The sequence below is a fragment of the Crocodylus siamensis genome, chromosome 4 (genome assembly GCF_052110815.1).
Source record: "Crocodylus siamensis isolate JL-2025a chromosome 4, ASM5211081v1, whole genome shotgun sequence".
NCBI lineage: Eukaryota > Metazoa > Chordata > Crocodylia > Crocodylidae > Crocodylus > Crocodylus siamensis.
This window is the reverse complement of record NC_143398.1, coordinates 35,128,448-35,151,807: the sequence shown is the minus strand read 5'-3', so window position 1 is coordinate 35,151,807 and position 23,360 is coordinate 35,128,448.

The window sequence follows — 23,360 nt, the reverse complement described above, 5'->3', positions numbered from 1 at the left end:
AGGTGGAGAACCTTGCATTTTTCGGTGTTAAACGCCATCAGGTTCTCATCTGCCCATTTGCTGAGCTTGTCCAGGTCAGCCTGGATCACCCGCCTATCTTCTGGTGTGGATGCTTTGCCCCAAAGTTTGGTGTCATCGGCGAACTTGGCCAGTCCACTGACTCCAATGTCCACTGACTCCAATGTCCACATCATTAATGAAGATGTTGAACAGTATGGGTCCCAGGACAGAGCCTTGAGGGACCCCACTGGTCACAGGGCACCACGATGAGTGAGTGCCATCAATTACAACCTTCTGGGTCCGACCACGGAGCCAATTTCCCAGCCAGTGGATTGTGGTGGAGCCAAGGCCACAACTGGCCAGTTTGGCCAAGAGGTGATCATGGGATACCAGATCAAAAGCTTTTTTGAAGTCAAGATATATGACATCAATCTCTTCTCCCTCATCCAGGTGATAGGTCACCTGGTCATAGAAGGAAATGAGATTGGTCAAACAAGACCTATCTGCAACAAACCCGTGCTGGCTATCCCTTAGGATGTTAGCCTGGGCCAGTCTCTCAAGGATGGCCTCCTTAATAAACTTTTCTAAGATCTTCCCCAGGATAGAAGTCAGGCTAATGGGCCTGTAGTTAGCCGGATCCACTCTCCTCCCTTTCTTGAAGATCGGCACCACTTAGGCCTTCTTCCAGTCTTTGGGCGCTACACCAGAGCACCAGGAGTTTTCAAAGATCCGTGCCAGGGGCTGGGCTATGACGCTCACCAGCTCCTTGAGCACCCTGGGGTGCAGATTGTCAGGGCCGGCTGACTTGAAGGTATCCAGCTTCTCAAGATGTTCCTTCACGAGGTCAGCATTTATGGAGGGTAGGGGATCCTCATCACCCAGATGTCCCTATCCCATAGCAGGCATGGGCGTCCCATGGGACTGATGAAAGACTGACGCAAAGTACTTATTTAACAGGTTGGCTTTTTCCTGGGCGTCAGTTGCCAGTTGACCCATCTGGTTTAGCAGGGGTCCAACGTTATCCTTGCTTTTCCTCCGGCTCCCCACATATCTGAAAAAGGACTTTTTGTTGTCCTTGATGCTTGAAGCTAGTTGGAGTTCAGTTGCAGCCTTGGCTTTCTTGGTTTGCTCCCTGCAGGACCGGACCAGTGCCGAATAATCCTCCTTGGAGGTGAATCCTGTTCTCCATCCTTTGTAGGCTTTCCTTTTTAGCCGTAGGAGGTCTGCTAGGTCCCTGAAGAGCCAGGAGGGCTGCTGTGCCTTCTTGCTGCCTTTCCTCTGTGTTGGAATAGATTTACCTTGTGCATTGAGGATCACTTCCTTGAGAAGCAACCACTCTTCTTGAACTCCCATCTCCCTGGGGTCATGGTCCCTAAGGGCCTGACCGACAAGCCTCTTGACCTTGTCAAAGTCGGCTTTTCTGAAGTCAAGGACTTCTGTGTTGCTGACTGACTTGCCAGCTTTATGGCGGATGGTGAAGGTGATCAGCTTGTGGTCGCCGTCACCCAGCTTCCCATCGATCACTCGGTCGCCGATTAGGTCATCCCCCATAGCCAGTACCAGGTCGAGCAGCACTTTGCCTCTCATTGGCCCATAGACTTCTTGAGTCAGGTAGAGGTCATCCACGCACGAGAGAAAGCTTTGCCACTGCTCGGATTTTGGATGTCCGGGTAATTGAAGTCACCCATGACAACCAAGGTCCTGGAGCAAGTGGCCTCAGTCAGTTCCCTGGGCGAACTTCTGGTCAAGCTCAGGACTTTGAGTGGGAGGTCTGTAGTAGACTCCCAGCATTGTGTCCCCTGTGCCGTATTCCCCATGAATTTTTACCCAGAGGGTCTCTAGCTGTCCACGCCGGTCGCCAACATCAGCTTGCAGGGACATGTAGCTTTTCTTCATATAGAGAGCTACACCCACGCCCCTTTTGTCAACACGTTCTCTCCTGTACAGGGTATAGCCCTCTATACCCGTGGTCCAGTCATGGGTGGAGTCCCACCAGGTCTCCGTTATTCCAATGACGTCATAATTCTTTGCAGCAGACTTCCCGGGCTAAGGGGTCGGGGCAGCAGATTGCCCCCTCAGTCCCCCGCAGGATGGAGTCTCCCACAACAAACACCTTTCGTTTTGTCTTGGGGAGAGCGGGGGCAGTAGCTGTGGTTGAGCCTGGGTTGCCTGTGGGAGCTGGCAACTAAGCAGGCTCTGCTGGGGCTGCAAGGGGTGCGAACCTGTTGCTAAGCTCCAGCGAGGGAGGGGCCTTGGTGCAGCGGGCCTTGGGGCCCTTGACCACCTTGCTCCATGCCCCTGACTGGGCAGAGTGGGAGGTCCCAGAGTCCTCCTTAGTCCTGGAGGGAGACGGTGCTCTACCCTGTGGCTCCCGGGGGAGAAGGGTCTGGCAGTAGGAGTCTATCTAATATATACAATGAATATGCGTTGCACACAGGCACGGAAACTGGAGAATGCAAAACATTATTTTTATACAGTACGTTCCTAGAAAATACGATGTATGGACTTAAGAATTGTCTGGTCATCACCTGATAATGGCCTTTTTTGAGTTAGACTGCATTGTCCTCTGCAAGGTAATTATTTCACTTGAAGCAGCTACTTCCTCCTCCCTTTCACAGAAGGGAGTATGTTTATGTACTGACTGGCTGTGTTATACCTGTTGTAGGATGACAGGGTCTGGACAGCCTGAATGCATTATGATAACTGGGTGTCAGTTCTGCAAATTGTTTCATGAGGTTGGAACTTTGCATTCATAGTGTCAGTGAGATTTTCTACAAGCAGAACAGCCCACCCATGTGGAGCAGATTTCAGGTTCACAGAAGGTGCATTCACATGAGACACGTAATGTGTAGTAGCCTAATGACACTGTGCAGTAGCCTGCCGGGCAAAAACCATGCTAATACACTACTGCATAGTCGTATTAGACTACTGCATGGTAAGCATCACAAAAAAACCTGTGCTCTGGAACTACTGCACAGTAACAAGTTACTGTACATCTAGGGCATATGTAGATGAAACGAGAGGCATATGTACACAACACTTTAAAGTAGGTAAAATACTTTTGCACTGCTTTAATGGTGTTGGTGTTTGCGTATGTTGGCAGTGTATTGCGCATTAATTCCAGCAGCTGTAGCACATTCGGTGGTGTAACGCACTGTAAGTGACTTCGGGACACAGCAAACTAAAACACCTCCTAGGAGTTTTAGGTTGCTGACCTACAGCTGCGAAGCGCTGGGCTCCGTGTGGCTCAGGGACTGTGCAGGCAGCCTGGCAGCAGCCCGGGATGGGAAGCTCCACTGAAGAAGAAAAAAAGGTGGTGAGCCTGATTCCCCGGCCCGCCCGCACGCCCCCCCGAGCTTGCCTGCCTGCATGAGCTGTGCAGAGACCCATTCCTTCCCTCCATGTCTGTGGTGCCTTCTGGGGACAGCCCGAGCCCACTGCTGCTGTGGAAGGAAGCACGAGCCCCCCCACCCCACAGTCCAGGGACTGCTCTGCCCCCTGTAGCTTGCCCTTCCCTCCCTGCTGCTGGAGAGGCAGGTAAGACACAGGTGTATATGACACAGGGGTTTACTTCACCCTAAACTGAAGTGGTGTTTTTAAAAACTCACCGCTTCACTTTAGGGCCCTTGTTTCTTCTATACACACCCCTTGTTAATACTTCATTAAGCAAGTATTAAACTAAATGTGCAGTAACTACTGTACATTAATAAACATGTAGACATGCCCAGACTATATTCTCCACCTGTTTTAGTTTTTCCAGAGCATACATCTGGAAACACTGGGTCTCATGGTATAAAGGTAAGAAACAAGCCAAACACAGCATAGTAAATGAGCTTTCTGAGCAGACTTCCTTTCCACCTCCTATGCCTAAAGCAGGGGATTAAGTGATGTAAAAGTTAATGTTAGTTCTGTGCCTCTGAAGGATCTTTCAGTTGGTCTAATAAAAGATATCCCATCTACTCAAAGAACTTTGCCTGCCTGTGTCCTTAGACCAACACAGCTACAACCAAAAACCCTGAAAGATTCATTGTCACTTAAGTGATCATTTAAATGATCTTGCCAACCATGGGCCACATTAATGGGAATTCCACAGACAGTGAGCAGGAACTTGGCTTTCAGCTTTATTCAGTCTTCAGTAAGAGTTTGTTTTAGTAAGAACTGAATCAAAATGAAGAAGAGACTTCTGGTTTTGTCCCAATGCTTTTTATCAATTTTCATTTTAATTGATCTGAATACATATAACAGACTAAAGATATAACAGACTAAATCTACTGCTTCCATATATCTCCATTTACTGTAGTACCAATATAATAATGACAACATGATAAAAAACAGTGCGTCACACTGCAGTATCAACATCTCAGCCCAGTATTCCATGGTGAAGTTTCCTGATGTAAAATGGCATTATTTGCACTGGAAAAGTTTCAATTAGTTCTCTGCAGATCTACGGGTAATTGAGTTCTTTTCATTAGCTTATTGTTAGAGGAAAATGCTAATTAATCAAGCCCACAAACCATGTTTGCTGAGCAAAAGTTTGTGGTGCGGCATATCAGTATTCCCTCAGGTACACTAGACTGTGACCTACAAGCCTGTCAGAACACATGCATCAGGGTTCTGCTTTGTTAAACCAAAGGACTTATTTATCCTGAGAAGAAAGAGGAAAGGAATCACATTTACTGCAGAAATATATAAGGAAAAAGCAGTAGCTATCATTTAATGTGAGAATAACATCACTGTTTTGGTTAATTTACAAAGGAAACACTGCCACAACTTTAACTGTTCTGATGAAAAAATGTTTTAATGCAACATGCTGAAAGTGGAGAGAGGCAAAGAGCACTGAAGTAGATGTATAAGAACCTTGTTTTGTTTTATGTGTGTGTGGTTTTAAATGTTGTCATATGAAAACAATTGTTTAATAGAAATATTGACTAAAACTTCTGTATTTTGCAGACATATTTTAGGTCATTTTGGCCCCTGGCAGAAATGAAAATAATGGCATGATGGGATCTGAACCCTGAAGCCAACAGTTTTATGTCCTGCTGTGCCACATATGCATCGTAGGACAGATAAGTCTTAGAACTGGAGACCTATCCCAAATGTGCCATTATTTTAATGGAAAACATGTAACCAGTCCAATTGGGTTTCAGAGGAGTCTGGGGGCTCATCCCACTGTGAAGTTTAGCTCTCCCCCATGCACAGCAGCCCAGCCAGGCACAGACAAGCTTGGCTAATTGGCTGTTTTGCTCAGGAGCTGTGGAGCAAGGCATGTTCAGTTACTGGGCCCCCGTGAGCCCCGCAGTTCACTATGACCTGGTACCCCTAGTTGATGAAAACCATGGTGCAGCCTTTGCAAGAGCCAGTAGCCATTAGCCTGCTCACAGGATGGGAGCCTATCAGCTGATGAGCTCCTGGCTCTGCCTCTAGAGCCATAAGGTGCAGTCTTATTCAGAGCTGACTGCATAGCTGTTAACTAAACTCTGCCATACGGTAAACACTGGACTTCATGTTGGGACTGTTTTGCCACACATTCAATTAAAGGCGGATGGAAATCAGCCACAAAAAATGTTCCACATATTTTGTGACTGGTTTCTCCATTTGTTATGCCATTAATTCCCTGGACGTATGGCAGGGTTGCTATTTGTGACACAATTAACAGATTAATTATGTTCTAAGTATTATGTCTGCCAGGACCCTTTACGAAGAGGAACTTTATTTTTATATTTACTTACAAAGTTTGAACAAGGATCATAAGGAAATGCATGTCTGTCATTCTGAATATAGTGAAGAATTTTTGTTTGAATTGGGAAGTTTTTCTGTCAAAGTTATAGAAAATTTTTGGCTTACGTCAATGTAGTTTGGCCTCTGTGATCATGAAAAGTTTATCTTCCCATTGTGGGCTTTATTAAGTGTTAGAATGCTTTCTAGCTAGATGCAGAACTGAAGGAATATTTTGCATTTAACTTGCCCCCCATAAAGTCTATTACGTATTACCTCTTTTGGCTTAAATGAATAACCCCTACATAGAAAAAAATCTTCAGTAATACAGAGCTGGCATACTAACCCTGTATTGTCCTGATATGTAAACAGTGTGAAGGCTGTGGTTAGAAAGCCATTGTATTTGGTAGTTCTAGCTGCCACGAAGGATTCTTGGAGCGTAAGAAACTCTCAGAATACTCAGAAGAAATTCACAATAATTCACAAGAAATCTCCTCCATCTGTTTCACAAAGTTAGAATAGTTTTATGCAGCCTCTTAACTTTCCTTTTTGTCCTGCACTTAGGGAAACTTGTACCTAAGAACATAATAAATTCTGTCAAACCACAGGTGCTTAGTATCCATTGTCTCACAGTGGCAGAAAATATATTGAAATGGGAAGACTGTATAAACTGGATCAACCCCTGCCCTTTGTCTCCTACAGCTTTTACTATACTGAGAGCTAGGAAATCCTAATATGGAAATTGCACTTCTAATGATCATGTTTAATACCCACTGGGCACGTCTACATGAGATGCTTTACTGCACATTAGACTAATCTAATGCATGCTAAAGGGTCACCATCTACAAGTGCATGGCAGTTACTACACATTAAATTAGTTTAATGAGCCGTTTGCTAGTACCAATATGTAGCGGGCATTAATACACATACATTTGTCTGCTCTGAGAGGCCGGAGATCCGGCCTGTCAGTGCAGACTCAATTAATCGAGTCCACACGTGAGCTGATATACCCAGTGCTGTGTTGCATACATTTGTATAAATGGTGACATGCACATCAGTGCTGAGAAAATTGCAATGATGTGCTTTTGAACTAAAACAGCTTTGATGCATTTTAGTTCAAAAGTGCACTGCTGCCATTTTTTCAGTGCTGATGTGCATTTCCCATTTATACAAATGTGCAAGCATGTATACAAATGCCCAGTGGTACTAGAAAAAAGGGTGCATTAAAGTAATGTGTGTTAGTGCACTTGTAGACACTGACCAGGAGCAAATTAGACCTGGGCAGCCCACACAGAAGGGGGCCACACTACTGCCTAAGTCCTGAGCTCTGCAGGATGGGAGAGAGCTGCACCTGGCTCAGGGGGTATCTCCCAGCCCCATGGAGCTCAGGATTGTCCATGGCCAGTGCTCCTGGGAGGAGAGCAGGCGAGTCTGAGACACCAGCAGTGGAGGCAGGACCATCGTGCCCATACTGTACCCAGCCTTCCTTCTTCCAGGAGCTGCAATCTTAAAGGAAGTGGGGCCCAGAGCTTCCTCAAGGTGTGTGCCCTGAAACTGAGAGGGAGGTGCTGGAGTGCAGAGAATCAGGGACAAGGAGCTGTCCAGGCCCCTCTTCTTCTGCATTACCTTTTGTAATGGCAGAATCCAGCCAGGCCTGTCACCAGCTGTGCCTGGCTCTGGAGGTTGGGTGGAGCAGTGGTCTGTGCTTGTGTGCCTCCAGGTCTGCCACCCCCTGCATGGTTACCACACTAGTGCAGGGCTCTGCACTAGCACTTGTGAAGCTTGTGGCAAGGGGCAGGCAAGAGCTGGTGTGCCCAGCTCCCATATCCACCAGCTCCTTGATCTCTGCCTTGGGCTTTGTTCTCCTAGGCAGAGAGCAACAGGCAGGCAGACATCGGTGTGCGCAGCCTCCATCTTTCCATGCCTGCCTGCTCCCCACACACTCATGTGCTGTGGAGCCGCTGTGCAGTGTACCTCAAGATGGGGAAGCAGGCAACTCTGGGCTAGCTGCTTCCCTGTCTCTGTGTGCCTCAATGCAGGGGTTCCACAGCATGTGGAGATGGGAGAGCAAGCATCTTGCTCTGCCTGTTCCCCTGTCTCCAAGTGTCACTCCCCAGCTGGCTGGGGTGCAGGGTGCCTTAGCATGGGAGCTGCCTGCTCTAACTACCACTTAGAGCCCAGCTGGGAGCCAGGAAGCTGGACACAGCCTGCAGCACCATTGCAGCTGGGTACAGCCTGCAACAAAGAGCACATGTAGGGGGCATACACTGCAGCACAAAATAGCAGCACAAATTTGTGCCAATAATATTTCTGCTGCTGCAGGTTTATGCCCCTGCTTGTCTAGACACTGATGGCTATAGGTTTGCTTTTGGGACCTGGCTTGTAGATAAAGTAGATATGCATTTGAACAATGGTCCGGGGCAACAGCAAGGGTTAATTTGCTCAAGAAGCTAGTCGGTCAGGCCCTCAGGGACCATGACCCCAGGGAGATGGGAGTTCAAGAAGAGTGGTTGCTTCTCAAGGAAGCAATCCTCAGTGCACAAGCTAAATCTATTCCAACATGGAGGAAAGGCAGCAAGAAGGCACAGCAGCCCCCCTGGCTCTCCAGAGACCTAGCGGACCTACTGTGGCTAAAAAGGAAAGCCTACAAAGGATGGAGGACGGGATTCACCTCCAAGGAGGATTACTCCACGCTGGTCCGGTCCTGCAGGGACCAAACCAGGAAAGCCAAGGCTGCAACTGAACTTCAACTAGCTTCAGGCATCAAGGACAACAAAAAGTCCTTTTTCAGATATGTGGGGAGCCGGAGGAAAAGCAAGGGCAATGTTGGACCCTTGCTAAACCAGATGGGGCAACTGACAACTGATGCCCAGGAAAAAGCCAACCTATTACATAGGTACTTTGCATCAGTCTTTCATCAGTCACACGGGATGCCCATGCCTGCTATGGGACAGGGAAATCTGGGTGAGGGGGATCCCCTACCCTCCATCAATGCTGACCTCGTGAAGGAACACCTTGAGAAGCTGGATACCTTCAAGTCAGCCGGCCCTGACAATCTGCACCCCAGGGTGCTCAAGGAGCTGGCGAGCATCATAGCCCAGCGCCTGGCATGGATCTTTGAAAACTCCTGGCGCTCTGGTGTAGTGCCCGAAGACTGGAAGAAGGCCAATGTGGTGCCAATCTTCAAGAAAGGGAGGAGAGTGGATCCGGCTAACTACAGGGCCATTAGCCTGACTTCTATCCTGGGGAAGATCTTAGAAAAGTTTATTAAGGAGGTCATCCTTGAGGGACTGGCCCAGGCTAACATTCCAAGGGACAGCCAGCATGGGTTTGTTGCAGGTAGGTCTTGTTTGACCAATCTCATTTCCTTCTATGACCAGGTGACCTATCACCTGGATGAGGGAGAAGAGATTGATGTCATATATCTTGACTTCAAAAAAGCTTTTGATCTGGTATTCCACGATCACCTCTTGGCCAAACTGGCCAGTTGTGGCCTTGGCTCCACCACGATCCGCTGGCTGGGAAATTGGCTTCGTTGTCGGACCCAGAGGGTTGTAATTGATGGCAGTCACTCATTGTGGTGCCCTGTGACCAGTGGGGTCCCTCAAGGCTCTGTCCTGGGACCCATACTGTTCAACATCTTCATTAATGATGTGGACATTGGAGTCAGGAGTGGACTGGCCAAGTTCGCCGATGACACCAAACTTTGGGGCAAAGCATCCACGCCAGAAGATAGGCAGGTGATCCAGGCTGACCTGGACAAGCTCAGCAAATGGGCAGATGAGAACCTCATGGTGTTTAACACTGAAAAATGCAAGGTTCTCCACCTTGGGAGGAAAAACCTGCAGCATCCTTATAGGCTCGGCAGTGCTGGTTAGCACTACAGAAGAAAGAGATTTGGGGGTCATCATTGACCACAAGATGAACATAAGCCTCCAATGCGATGCTGCGGCTAGTAAAGCGACCAAAATGCTGGTGTGCATCCATAGATGCTTCTTGAGCAAATCCCGGGACGTCATTCTCTCCTTGTACTCGGTCTTGGTGAGGCCGCAGCTGGAGTACTGCATCCAGTTTTGGGCTCCACAATTCAAAAAGGATGTGGAGAAGCTTGAGAGAGTCCAGAGGAGAGCCACACGCATGATCCGAGGTCAGGAAAACAGATCTTACGATGACAGGCTGAGAGCCATGGGACTCTTTAGCCTGGAAAAGCGTAGGCCACCTATAAGTTTATCAGGGGTGACCACCAGGATCTGGGGGAACGTTTGTTCACCAGAGCGCCCCAAGGGATGACGAGGTCGAACGGTCACAAACTCCTGCAAGACCGTTTCAGGCTGGACATAAGGAAGAGTTTCTTTACTGTCCGAGGCCCCAAGGTCTGGAACAGTCTGCCAGTGGAGGTGGTTCAAGCACCTACATTGAACACCTTCAAGAGTAAATTGGATGCTTATCTTGCTGGGATCCTATGACCCCAGCTGACTTCCTGCCCTTTGGGCAGGGGGCTGGACTCGATGATCTCCCGAGGTCCCTTCCAGCCCTAATGTCTACGAAATCTATGAAATAATTGATTTCTAAAGGCTCTTTGTGCCTTCAAGGCTCACTGTGTCTGACAGCCAAGCAGCAAGCAGGCACAGGCTAGGAAATTGAAGACAGGTACCACAGTGTTCCATAACATGAGATAGGGTGGCACCAGGTCACAGTGCCCAAGTGCAGAGACCTTGGGATTGCTGGTTTTGATGGATGGACCAAATTAGGAGAAACCAGAAAGAACCAAATTAGGATACTTGTATATGATCGGTTTGTGAAACAAAGAAATAGACTGACAGGATGGAATGGGGACAGTATGACAACCACAGGTAGATCAATCAGCGATGCCAAAAGATGAAGAGTCATCACAGAAGGAAAAAGATACAAAAGGAGGGATATGAGAGCAGCAAAGTGTCCCCAAGAAGGGAACATGAGGCCACCATAGATTGCCAGCCAGCTCCCCCACATAGCACATACCACCAGCCCATCTCACCCACTCCACTGAGGGGGGTGCGGGGTGGGCCTCAGCCTTCAACCTTCAGGCTGCTGACATCTGATATTAGACAGAGAACCTCAGAGTGAAGCTCGTGTACTGACCAGACATACCTTGACTCTGTGCAACTCTAGGACTGGTAGAAATATATAATTGTTTGTATTATTATTATCTCCTATCACTGTGTTTCAAGAAAATTAATCTATTATTGAATGGAAAGGTGGTGGTTAATATGAGGGTATCGGTCCACCGTGGAACAAGGTATCTGGGTCATAAATCCAGTGCCAACAGACGTGACCATTGAGTAATAAAAATTGTACAAGCAATGACTTAAGGGAACAATAGACATAGTTGTTATCAATTCATAGGCCTGATAGCCAAGTGCCAGGTGACTGGAAGATAGCTAACATGGTCCCCATCTTCAAAAAAGGGAAGAAAGAGGACCTGGGCAACTATAGGCCCGTCAATCTTACCTCTATCCTTGGGAAACTCTTTGAGAAGATCCTCAAGGAGCACATCTGTGGCTTCAGGGAAACCAGCACTGTTTCATTAGGGGCAGGTCATGTCAGACCAACCTGATTGCCTTTTATGATCATGTCACAAAGGTAGTGGATGCAGGTGTTGCCGTGGACATAGTCTTTCTAGACTTCAGCAAGGCCTTTGACACAGTCTCCCACCCCATCCTCATTAAAAAACTAGGCGACTGTGGCGTTGATGCCTACACAGTCGGATGGATTGCAGATTGGCTCAAGGGTCATACTCAGAGGGTGGTGGTGGACAGGTCATATTCGACCTGGGGGGAAGTGGGCAGCAGAGTCTCCCAGGGCTCGGTCCTTGGGCCTGAGCTGTTCAATTTCTTCATCAGCAATTTGGACAATGGGGTGAAAAGCACCCTGTTTAAATTCTCTGATGATACCAAAATTTGGGGTGAGGTGAACACGCTAGTAGGGAGGGAAAGATTTCAGAAAGATCTGGATAGGTTACAGGAGTGGGCTAATATAAAGAGGATGCATTTCAATACTGACAAGTACAGGGTGCTACACTTAGGCAGTAGAAACCAGCAGCACACTTATAGAATGGGAAACTCCCTTCTAGAGAGCACAGAGGCAGAAAGGGATCTTGGAGTTATTATTGACTTCAAGATGAACATGGGCTGACAATGCGGGGTCACAGTTGGCAGCGCTAACCGGACCTTGTCGTGCATCCACAGGTGCATCTCAAGTAGAGCCAGAGAGGTGATCCTCCCCCTCTATGCAACACTGGTCAGGCCACAGCTGGAGTACTGCGACCAGTTCTGTGCGCTCCATTTCAGGAGGGATGTGGACAACATTGAAAGGGTCCAGAGGAGGGCCACCCGCATCATCCGGGGACAACAGGGTAGACCCTACATTGAAAGACTGCGGGACCTAAACCTGTTCAGCCTTCACAAGAGACTGTCTATAAACTCAGTAGGGGGGACCAGAAGGGTTTGGGGGAGACACTGTTTCCCCTAGTGCCCCCTGGCATGACAAGGAACAATGGACACAAATTATTGGAGAGTAGGTTTAGATTAGACATCCTTAAGAACTACTTCACAGTTAGGGTGGCTAGGAGCTGGAACCAACTTCCTAGGGAAGTAGTTCTGGCTTCTACCCTGGGGAACTTTAAGAAGAGGCTTGATGCCTACCTGGCTGGGCTCATTTGAGTCCAGTTTTTTTCTCCCGCCCAGGCAGGGGGTCACATGTCAAGATTTACAAGGTCCCTTCTGACCCTACTTCTATGATTCTATGATAGCAGGGAAGTCTGGCCCTTTAAGTGGGGCAGACAGCCATGGGGTAGAGGCCCAGCTGTGAGTGGTCAACTGGCAATTAAAAGACCAAGACAGAGAGAGCAAGGTACTTGAGTTAGGGAAGGAGCAGTTCATGGCTAGGAGGCAGAATAAAACCTAATGGAGCCCAATTCGGAAAAGGGCCAGAACTAAGATGGCCTTCTTCTGCCATCTGGAGAAAGGCTGAAGATGTTGTGTTGTGCATTTGTTTGTTTGGGTCAAGGTGGTGGTCATGTTTATGGAGTATTGTTTGGTTTAGTTGAGGTGTTTCTAAGGAGACAAAACCTTCCTGCATGAAACAAGGCACACCAGCTTACAGATATGTAGTTACATACAGATGTCTGCTGCCTGGATGAGATTAAATCCTTTGATCATCCCAGGCAAGGGGTCAGCAACCTATGGCCTATGGGCTGGAATGGGCCTGCAAAGAGATTTGGATCCAGCTCATTGTTGAGCCCTCCACATCCAGTGGGGCAGCTGGGGGCTTGTGAATGTTACATCTTAGTAACTCCAGTCTCCTCATCAGCTTCATGCTGTGGTAGACTTTACTGTGGTAGGGCGATATGTTAACACAGCCAGCATCCAGCCCCCCTGCTGCATCCACTGCCTTTCTTACTGCTGAATTTACCATTGCAGATTGCCAGTCTCAATGAGAATCAATGGTGGCTGCACCTCTGTTGGCAGTTCACCAAGGGAGGTGAAGGCAGGTATTACTCATCAAGGGTAAATGATGGTTTGTGGTAGTGTCTGGGTTGCAAGCAGCAGCCCTTCATTGTTAAAAGGTTCTCATAACCCATTAAAAGGTTATGAGAACCCTCAGCAAAAACCTTGTTTTATGTAGCTTCAGATTAGAGTCGAGAAATAATTTCTATGAATTAATATTATGAAATTGGGAGTCAGATCTTGCTGACAATATAGTAATCCCCCATTGAAATGGGTGGGTCCTCCACATGCAGGAGTTTTGAACCATCAGGCTTTTCATACCCATACCTGGTTTGCAATTTCACATGTTATTGGGATGTTCAAGTAACAGTGAAAAAAGTCTTGCACAAATAACCTGAAAGATGATGATCCATTTTTTTCAGTTACCCTATTCCAGATGTGTTTTAAAAGGCTGCTGGAGAGAAGCAGATGTGTAAGGCAAAGAAAAGAAAGGTTAAATTCTGAACTGTAATTATGTTCTACATTAGTTTTTACTAAGAGGGAAAGAATAAAAGAAAATAGACTCTTAAATGGAATTTATAAGTCAAAGTTAATCTCTTTCTTAACTGTAATTTCCCTATGTTTAATCTTCCCAAAGCAACATATTTTCTTTGTCTTGTTTTACACCACATAAACAATAAAGCATTTGTATGCAAGGGAATACTATAATCCACCAAAGGTTAAATGCAAATAATATCATTTCTGTATGTATTTGGAGCCAAGGAATTTTTATGATGTGGAGGGTCTGTTATCTTTTTCACGTACAATATACTCTTGGCATTCAGTACTGTCACTGGGTGGGTAATGCATATGCATACAGATAACAAAGAGAAGAATTGCCCTAGAATTATCTAAGGAGCATAAGATTTCACTAGCTATTTTTTTCTTTAAATTACATTTTCTAAGTTATTCTAGAAAAAAAGCATCATAAAAATATGTCTGATATGTTAAAAAAAGAAATAACTTATGAGCATACAATTCCTTATTTTGAATTGAATAACGAGAAGGTCTATTTTAATTATCTACTGCTAATAATAATTATCAGTTGTAAAATACTTTTCATCTTCAAAGGATAAGACATGAGATCCAATTGTTGGAATTTGATGCTAGACACATTTAGACCAGAAATAAGGGTGCAAACTTTTAACAGTGAGGATAATTAACCACTGGTGCAAATTACTTAGAGACATGATAGAATGCCATCACTTGAAATCTTTAATCAATACTGGATGTCCTTTTAAGATATAGCTCAAATCAAGATATAGCTCAAAAAGAGGTAATGAACTTGATGCAGGAATTAATGGATAAGGTTCTACGTCTGTGTTATAGAGGAGGCTTTTATAAATGATCATAATGGTCCCTTTTGTCCTTAAAATCCATGAATCTATAGGTAAGTAGGTGTTACTTTATCTTTAATTTTTAATGGAGTGACTGATGCAAAGAGGTTACCATGTCTTGTTGAAGGCTATTTTTGCTGAACACATACTTAGTAACTCTGAGTCCCCAGACCGCCAGGATTTTTATGAATAAAATAATTAGCTGGAGATACTTTGTTAGACTCAATTTTTGTTAGTTCCAGGTCTACACAAGAGGTGAATCCAATGCAGGAGTGGCAGAAGGTGTCCAAATCCATAGCTGCAAGGCCTAGAGTGGTGGAAGCTCCCCAGGTTCACCTGGGGAACAGGTTCGATGCCCTGGCAGCTGTGATGGAGAAAGACAGAAAAATTGGCTCTAGTGGGGATGATGCCACTCCCCACATGACACAGAATGGGCAGACAGCGAACACCAGCAGGAAGAAATGCTGGGTCCTCATCATAGGGAACTCTATCCTATGAAGACTGGAAGGTCCCATCTGCCGGCCTGACCCCATGACGCAAGAGGTCTGCTTCATGCCTGGGGCTCTGTTTAGAGACATCACGGAGAGGATCCTGGCCTACATCCGACCTGCAGACCAGTACCCCATAGTTGTCATCCACGTGGGGATGAATGACACAGCTAAGGGCAACCTTGACTGCATTATGGAGGATTTCAAAGCTCTGTGGGACAAGCTTAAGGTTGACACAGGGGTGCAGGTGGTAGTCTCCTCTCTTCTTCCGTTGAGTAGGCGGGGACAGTGACACGAGGCCTGCATTGGCAAGGTCAACTGACGCTTACACAGTTAGTGCCGCCAGGCAGGCCTTGGGTTCCTAGATGATGACCCATGCTTTCAGGCAGGGGACTTGCTGGAGTGGGATGGGCTTCATCTCTCTCCTAAAGGCAAATGTGTCTTCTCTTCCAGGTTGGCTGATCTCATACGGCAAGCTTTAAACTAGCCTCGCTGGGGGAGGGGGCCGCAGGAAGACAAGGAGACACCACCCAAGCAAGACAGGTGACAAATGTAAGGAGTGCCCAGGTAAGAAACAGGGGTCCGGACAGTCTCCCAAATCGGGGGGTGGCACACACAGTTAGGCAGGGCCTTAAATGCCTATATACCAATGCTCCTAGTATGGGGAATTAGCAGGAGGAACTCACCCTCAGAATAGCCCATTCAGACCCAAACATAGTAGGGCTTACAGTAACTTGGTGGGATTCATCCCACGACTGGGCAGTTAGCATTAGGGGCTATAGGCTTTACAAGCGGGATAGAGAAGGAAGGAAAGGTGGGGGTGTGGTGCTCTATGTCAAGGAGCAATACACATCCTCTGCCAGCACAGTGGGGTCGGAGGAGGGGCAAGCAGAAGTACTCTGGGTCAAGATACAAGGGGGCCGTGGGGAGAGGGATCTAATGATGGGGGTCTACTACAGACCTCCCCAAACAAGGGGAGGAGCTGGACCGGGAATTTTTGGGCCAGCTTGCAGAGGCTCTTAAGGCAAGGGATGAAGTTGTCATGGGTGATTTAAATTACCCGGACATCTGCTGGGAAGAACAGTCATCCAGGTTGGACCGTTCTGGGAGATTCGTGGCCAAGATACAGGACCTCCACTTAATTCAGAAGGTGCACAGTCCCACCAGAGGAAATGCCCTGTTGCACCTGGTCCTGGCCACAGGCAACACCTGGTAAGGGGACTCCAGATTCTTGACCACCTGGGTGATAGCGATCATCGCTTGCTGGAATTCACCATCCAGCGCAGGGTTTCAAGGGCCTGCAGCAAGGTGGTAGCCCTAGACTTCAAGAGGGCCAACTTCAACGAGTTGAGGAGTTTAGTGGGAGAGGTGCTGGGGTTCTCGAGGGCAGGGGAACTCAGTGCCCAAGGTGAGTGGTCATTCCTTAAAGAAAAGATACTCAGGGCCCAAGGGGTGACCATCCCAACAAGAAGCAAGGGGAGGCAGGAGTGCCCGAAAGCCCCCCTGGCCCACCAAGGGCGTCCGGGAATACTCGCTTACCAAAAAGGCAGCGTAGAACCGGTGGAAGTGGGGTGCTATCTCCAAAGAGGAGTATACCTCCTCTGCTCAGGCCTGTAGGGGGGCTGTCAGGAAAGCTAAGGCGGACATAGAGCTAGGAGTAGCATCCAAGATAAAGGATAATAAAAAGTCCTTTTTCAAATATATAGGGAGGATGAAGAAAGCACTGGGAAATGTGGGGCCTCTGCAAGATCCTCTGGGTAATCTGGTGGTTGCACCAGAGAAAAAAGCAGACCTTTTTAACCAATTCTTCACCTCTGTTTTCTTGGCAGGGACCGGGACCGGGACTTTCCCACTGTGATGCAAGATGGACTTGAGGGGAATGCCTCTAGACCTCAGGTTGGGGAGGACCAGGTTAGAGAGCTTCTGGAGGGGCTGGATGTGTTCAAATCAGTGGTCCAGCTGCTCTCCACCCCAGGGTGTTGAGGGAGCTAGCAGGGGTTATTGCAAGGCCTTTGGAATGGCTTTATGAGTGCACATGGTGCTCAGGCCAGGTGCCAGATGATTGGAAAATAGCCAATGTGGTCCCCATCTTTAAAAAAGGGAGGAGGGAGGACCCAGGCATCTATAGGCCCATCAGTCTCACTTCAATCCTAGGGAAACTGTTTGAGAAGATCCTCAAGGAGCACTCAATGGGCCGGCTTCAGGGATGTTGCTCAAGGGCAACCAGCATGGTTTCATTAGGGGCAGGTCATGTCAGATCAACCTGATTGCCTTTTATGATCAGGTCACAAAAGCATTGGATGCAGGTGTTGCCGTGGATGTAGTCTTTCTGGACTTTAGCAATGCCTTTGACTCTGTCTCCCACCCCATCCTCATTAAAAAACTACATGACTGTGGCATTGATGCCTACACAGTCAGCGGATTGCAGATCGGCTGAAGGGTCGTACTCAGAGGGTGGTGGTGGACGGGTTATATTTGACCTGGGGAGAAGTGGGCAGTGGAGTCTCCCAGGGATCAGTCCTTGGGACCGTGCTGTTCAATCTCTTTATCAGTGATTTGAATGACAGGGTGTTTAAATTCACTGATGATACCAAAATTTGGGGTGAGGTGAGCACGCTAGTAGGAAGGAAAAGGCTGCAGCTAGCCCTAGATAGTTTGCAGGGGTGGGCTAACAAAAACAGGATGCATTTCAATACTGACAAGTGCAGGGTGCTGCACTTGGGCAGTAGTTACCAGCAGCACACTTATAAGATGGGAAACTCCCTTCTTGAGAGCACGGTGGCAGAAAGGGATCTTGGAGTCCAAGATGAACAGGGGCCGAAAATGTGAGGTCACGGCTGGCAAGGCTAACCTTGTCATGCATCCACAGATGCATCTCTAGCAGGGCCAAGGAGGTGATCCTCCCCCTCTATGCAACACTGGTCAGGCCACAGCTGGAGTACTGTGTCCAGTTCTGTGTGCCTCATTTCAGGAGGGATGTGGACAACACTGAGAGGGTCCAGAGGAGGGCCACCCGCATCATCCGGGGACAACAGGGCAGACCCTACAATGAGAGACTTCAGGACCTGAACGTGTTCAGCCATCACAAGAGAAGGCTGAGGGGGACCTGGTGACTGTCTATAAACTCACTAGGGGGGACCAGAAGGGTTTGGGGGAGAACTTGTTTCCCCAGCGCCCCCTGGCATAACAAGGAATAATGGCCACAAGTTGTTGGAGAGTAGGTTTAGATTAGACATCTGTAAGAACTACTTCACAATTAGGGCGGCTAGGATATGGAACCAACTTGCAAGGGAAGTGGTGCTGGCTCCTACCCTGGGGGTCTTTAAGAAGAGGCTTGATGCCTGCCTGGCTGGAAGCATTTGAGCCCAGTTTTTCTCCTGCCTAGGCAGGGGTTTGGACTTGAAGATTTACAAGGTCCCTTCCGAACCTTCTATGATTCTATGAAGAGGGGCATAAGCTCCCTGCACAATGGTGACTTTCACTCCTTGAGAACTCTGGGGAGTTTTGTTGTTAGAATTTATAATTCAATAAAAACTACATTTCTGTATCCTGATTTAGTCTCATTTTTCATCAAAAAATACTGATGGAATTTTTTTAATGATTCATTCTGTAGACCTAAAATATTGTTCCTAACTGTATAGACTGTTCTTAACTGTTTCTTTGTTATAAAAATGAAAAATAATTTATGCATTGCCTTGTCAGTAATATCCTGTAAGAATTTATAGGTCAGGTGTGCAGTCACCTGAAACCAATTATGTATGACATTGTTGGTATAGTATTCAAAGTTATATAAATTATATTTCTAAAGCACAGTCAATATGACTCCCAGGGTATGAAAATAAACACTAAAATGTTTACAGTACCTAGTTGAAAGACTGATGCTAGGATAACAGCCCTGTTCATGACATTATATTTATATAGAGTTTTCATTATAAATGCCTTTTTAAAAAAGTTTTATCTTTTAACTGTTAAGTACAATAAGAAAGTGGGCTGGGATGAAAAGTATGTTTTTTTTCTTTCAGCTTACATGGGAAAAATTAGGGAAGAAGAAACAAAGTATGGACCAAGTTAAGTTATAAAAACACTAAGTTTTTATAAAGCATCTTGCTGTCATTTGCACCCTAGACAATACTGGGGCTTTTAATAAATACTTCAGATTTATAAGTTTTTTTAATCACTAATGTACTCTTCTCTGCAATTTCTTTTCCTTTTTTGCAGGTAAGAACAATATTTAAGAAATTACTCATTAGACACAATTACATACCTTGCTATGAATATGTATTTTTTTAAATGTACGAAGCTACATTTTTTAAAAGGGTGTAGGTTGTAGCTGTGTTGGTCTAAGGATATAGGTAGTCAAGGCTCTTTGGGTAAATCTGATATCTTTTAATAGACCAACTTAAATAGTTGGAAATACATTTTCTTAGAAAGCTTTCAGTTTTAAAAACTCTTTGTCAGGCTGAGGAAGCCTCTGCAGTTCGTGTGTGCTCTTCCTGGATGGAATCAATAGTAAAGAAGCCAGAGGCTGGTATGCCTACAAGACAGTGATGAAGTCAGGAAGGCCAAAATGCAATTGTAGTTGCAGCTAGCAAGGGACATGAAGGGTAAAAAAAAGGTTTCTACAAGTATGTTGCTAGCAAGAGGAGGATTAGGGAAAGTGTGGATTGCTTACTGAATAGAGGAAGCAACCTAGTGACAGATGATGAGGAAAAGGCTGAAGTGCTCAATGCCTTTTTTAACTGTCTTCACAGGCAAAGTCAGCTCCCAGACTGACCAGGCAGCACAATTTGGGGAGAAAGTGATCAGCCCTCAGTGGTGAAAGAACAGGTCAGGAACTATTTTGAAAAGCTGGAAGTGTATAGGTCCATGGGTCCAGATGCAATGTATACAGGAGTGATGAGGGATTTGGCTAATGTGATTGCAGAGTTGCTGGCTGTTATCTTTGAAAACTCATGGCAATTGGGAGAGGTACCAGATGATTGGAAAAGGGAAAATATAGTCCCCATCTTTAAGAAAGGGTAGAAGAAGGATCCAGGGAACTAAAGACCAGTCAGTCTTACCTCAGTCCCTAGAAAAATCATGGAGCAGATCCTTAAGAAATCCATTTCTAAGCACTTGGAGGAGAAGAAGGTGATTACGAACAGTCAGCATAGATTCACCAAGGGAAGTCATGCCTGACCAACCTGATTGCCTTCTAAGACGAGATAACTGGCTCTGTGGATGTGGGGAAAGCAATGGACGTAATATACCTTGACTTTAGCAAAGTTTTTTTAAAGCAAGCAAGCAAACATGGGTTGGATGAATGGACTGTAAGGTGGACAGAAATCTGGCTGGATTGTTGGGCTTAATGAGTAGTAATAAATGGCTCGAGGTCTAGTTGGCAGCCAGTATCAAGTGGAGTGTCCCAGGAGTTGGTCCTGGGGCTGGTTTTGTTCAACATTTTTATTAACAATCTGGAAGATAGGATGGATTGCACCCTCAGCAAGGTCACAGATAACACCAAGCTGTGGGGTGTAGTAGATACACTGGAGAGTAGGACTAGGATTTAGCGTGACCTAGACAAATGGGAGAATTGGGCCAAAAGAAATCTAATGAGGTTCAACAAGGCAAGTGCAACATTCTGCACTTAGGATGGAAGCATCCTCATGCACTGCTACAGCCTGAAGCCTGACTGGGTAAACAGTAGCTGTGCAGAAAAGGACCTGGGGATTACAGTGGACACTAAGATGGATATGAATTAATAGTATGCCCTTGTGTTGCCCTGTGGGGTCAGGCCAACTCTCAGGATCTCGATATTGTGCTGTTAGATGGGATGGCATTACACTATTGCACATATACTAACATGCAAATCAATTAGGTGCACACACACACACACTACCAATTCAAGCACATATACACCAAAAATTAGACAACAATCAGTTGCCAATGCCTACACACTTCATACACATACATGAATCACTAATTCGAATATCACACACACAATGACATATATATATATATATATACACGCACACACGTATATATTCACCAGTTCACACACATACCACCCACCTACACATACACACAGGTGAGTTCCTAACTTGGATGGTACGGTATGTATGTGTGTGTTTGGGATACTTGAGGAAAGGTTAAGGTGAGAGAGAAAGTGTAAGGAGTGAAAGTTGCTGGAACCAGGATTAGAACCAGTAGACTAGAGAGAAGCTGGGCTGAGGAACTGAGACTTGGGGTTAATTAAGGTTAAGTGGCCCCAGGGTTACTTGAGGTCACTGGTGCAAGGGAAAAAGTCCAGCAGCAAGGAAGAGACAGCCAGGAAAGAAACTGAGGCAGAAACCTAGGAGCTTGGGGTGGGGGTGGGGGTGTAGATAAGTGGTGGCAAGGAGGAAACAAACCCAACTTGGGGTTTCAAAATAACAGGTTTATTAAACAGACAACATACTACACAGCCCATGAACTTAATGGTTCACAAACATGCCCTCACAATGGCAGCAGGAGAAAAAGACGCAGTGGAAGAGTTGGAGTCCAGGTAGGGAAGAGAAACAGAGTCCAAGTCCTTGGTTGAAGAGAGGGTGGGGGTGATAGCTACCTATCCAGGGTGGAAAGGGGTCTTTGTTCAGCAGGTGTTGTCCAGAGGGTAGTCGCCAGCAGGGCCTCTGGGTGGATAGGTGGTGTGGCATGATGCTGGTCCAGATGGAGAGGGCATCCCAAAGAGTCAGTCTTCACTACCCCTTTTTATGGGACAGACTATCTATGATCTCCTATGGGAAGGGCATGTCCAGGCAAGGTCAGTTCTGTTCCAGAAGGTTCCAGGTATTCTTGCTGACAATATGCAGCCTGGCACAATGGTCTCATCTTTTATTTTTTGAATACTGAGGGTGGTTCCAATGGCTGGGTCCTTGGTCCAGGTCTTGGTTATGATGGTTCAGTCATTCAGAGGGAGCTATTTTTAGACCTACTTCCATTGTCTCTCAAGCACCCTCATTCATCCCCATTCATTCAGGAATCAAGTTACATAGAGGGGTAGGTATGAGTCATAGGTTACACAACAAGGCATGGGGACAAGCTGGAGACTTGACAAACAAAATGGAAACTTGACATGACTTATGCTTACTTACATATATAGGCCTAAATCATACAGTATCAGTAAAACAGTAATATAGAACAATAAAAATCAATATTAACATAATACTTATACAATATAAAGGAGAAAAAACAAAACAAATATAACTTGCTACCAAAATAAAATGCTGAAGCTTATCCTATGTCTTAGCTCATTTATCTGTAGGGAATAGAGAGGGAGAGAAAAAGTCAGAAATGGTTGGGGAAGGGGAGGGAATGCATTTTAAAATTAAAAAAAAGAAAAAACTGGGGCTGTTGCTACACTTGTTGCCAAGAAGTCTAACAGCATACTGGGATGCTTTAGTAGAAGCATTGCTAGTAGATTGAGGGGAGTAATTCTTCCCCTGTGTTCTGCACTGGTGAGGCCACATCTGGAGTATTGTGTCCAGTTTTGGGTCCCCTACTATAGATTTCATAGACGTTTGGGCTGGAAGGGATCCCGGAGGATCATCGAGTCCAGCCCCTGCTCCTATATCATAGGATCCCAGCAAGATAAGCATCCAAACTTGTTTTGAAGGGGTTCAAAGTGGGTGCTTGAACCGCCTCAGGGGGCAGTCTGTTCCAAACCTTGGGGGCTCGGACAGTGAAGAAGTTCTTTCTTATGTCCAGCCTGAACCAGTCACAGTGGAGCTTGTGACCATTCGATCTTGTCATCCCTTGGGGAGCTCTGGTGAACAGTCGTTCCCCCAGATCCTGATGAGCACCCTTGATAAACTTATAGGTGGCCACCAGATCACCCCTGAGCCTGTGCTTTTCCAGGCTGAATATCCTCATTGCTCTCAGCCTGTCATCATAAGGTCTGTTTTCCTGACCTCTGATTGTGCGCATGGCTCTCCTCTGCACCCTTTCAAGCTTCTCCACATCCTTTTTGAATTGCGGAGCCCAAAACTGGACGCAGTACTCCAGCTGTGGCCTCACCAAGGCCAAGTACAGCAGGAGAATGACGTCCCGGGATCTGCTTGAGAAGCGTCTATGGATGCAAGCCAGTGTTTTGCTCACTTGCTGCAGCATCACACTGAAAGCTCGTGTTTGTCTTGTGGTCAACCATGACCCCCAAGTCCCTTTCATCTGTAGTGCTAACCAGTGTAGCACTATGCCTATAAGCATGGTCCATTTTTTGGTGTTGAACACCATCAGGTTCTCATCTACCCATTTCATGAGTCTGTCCAGATCCGCCT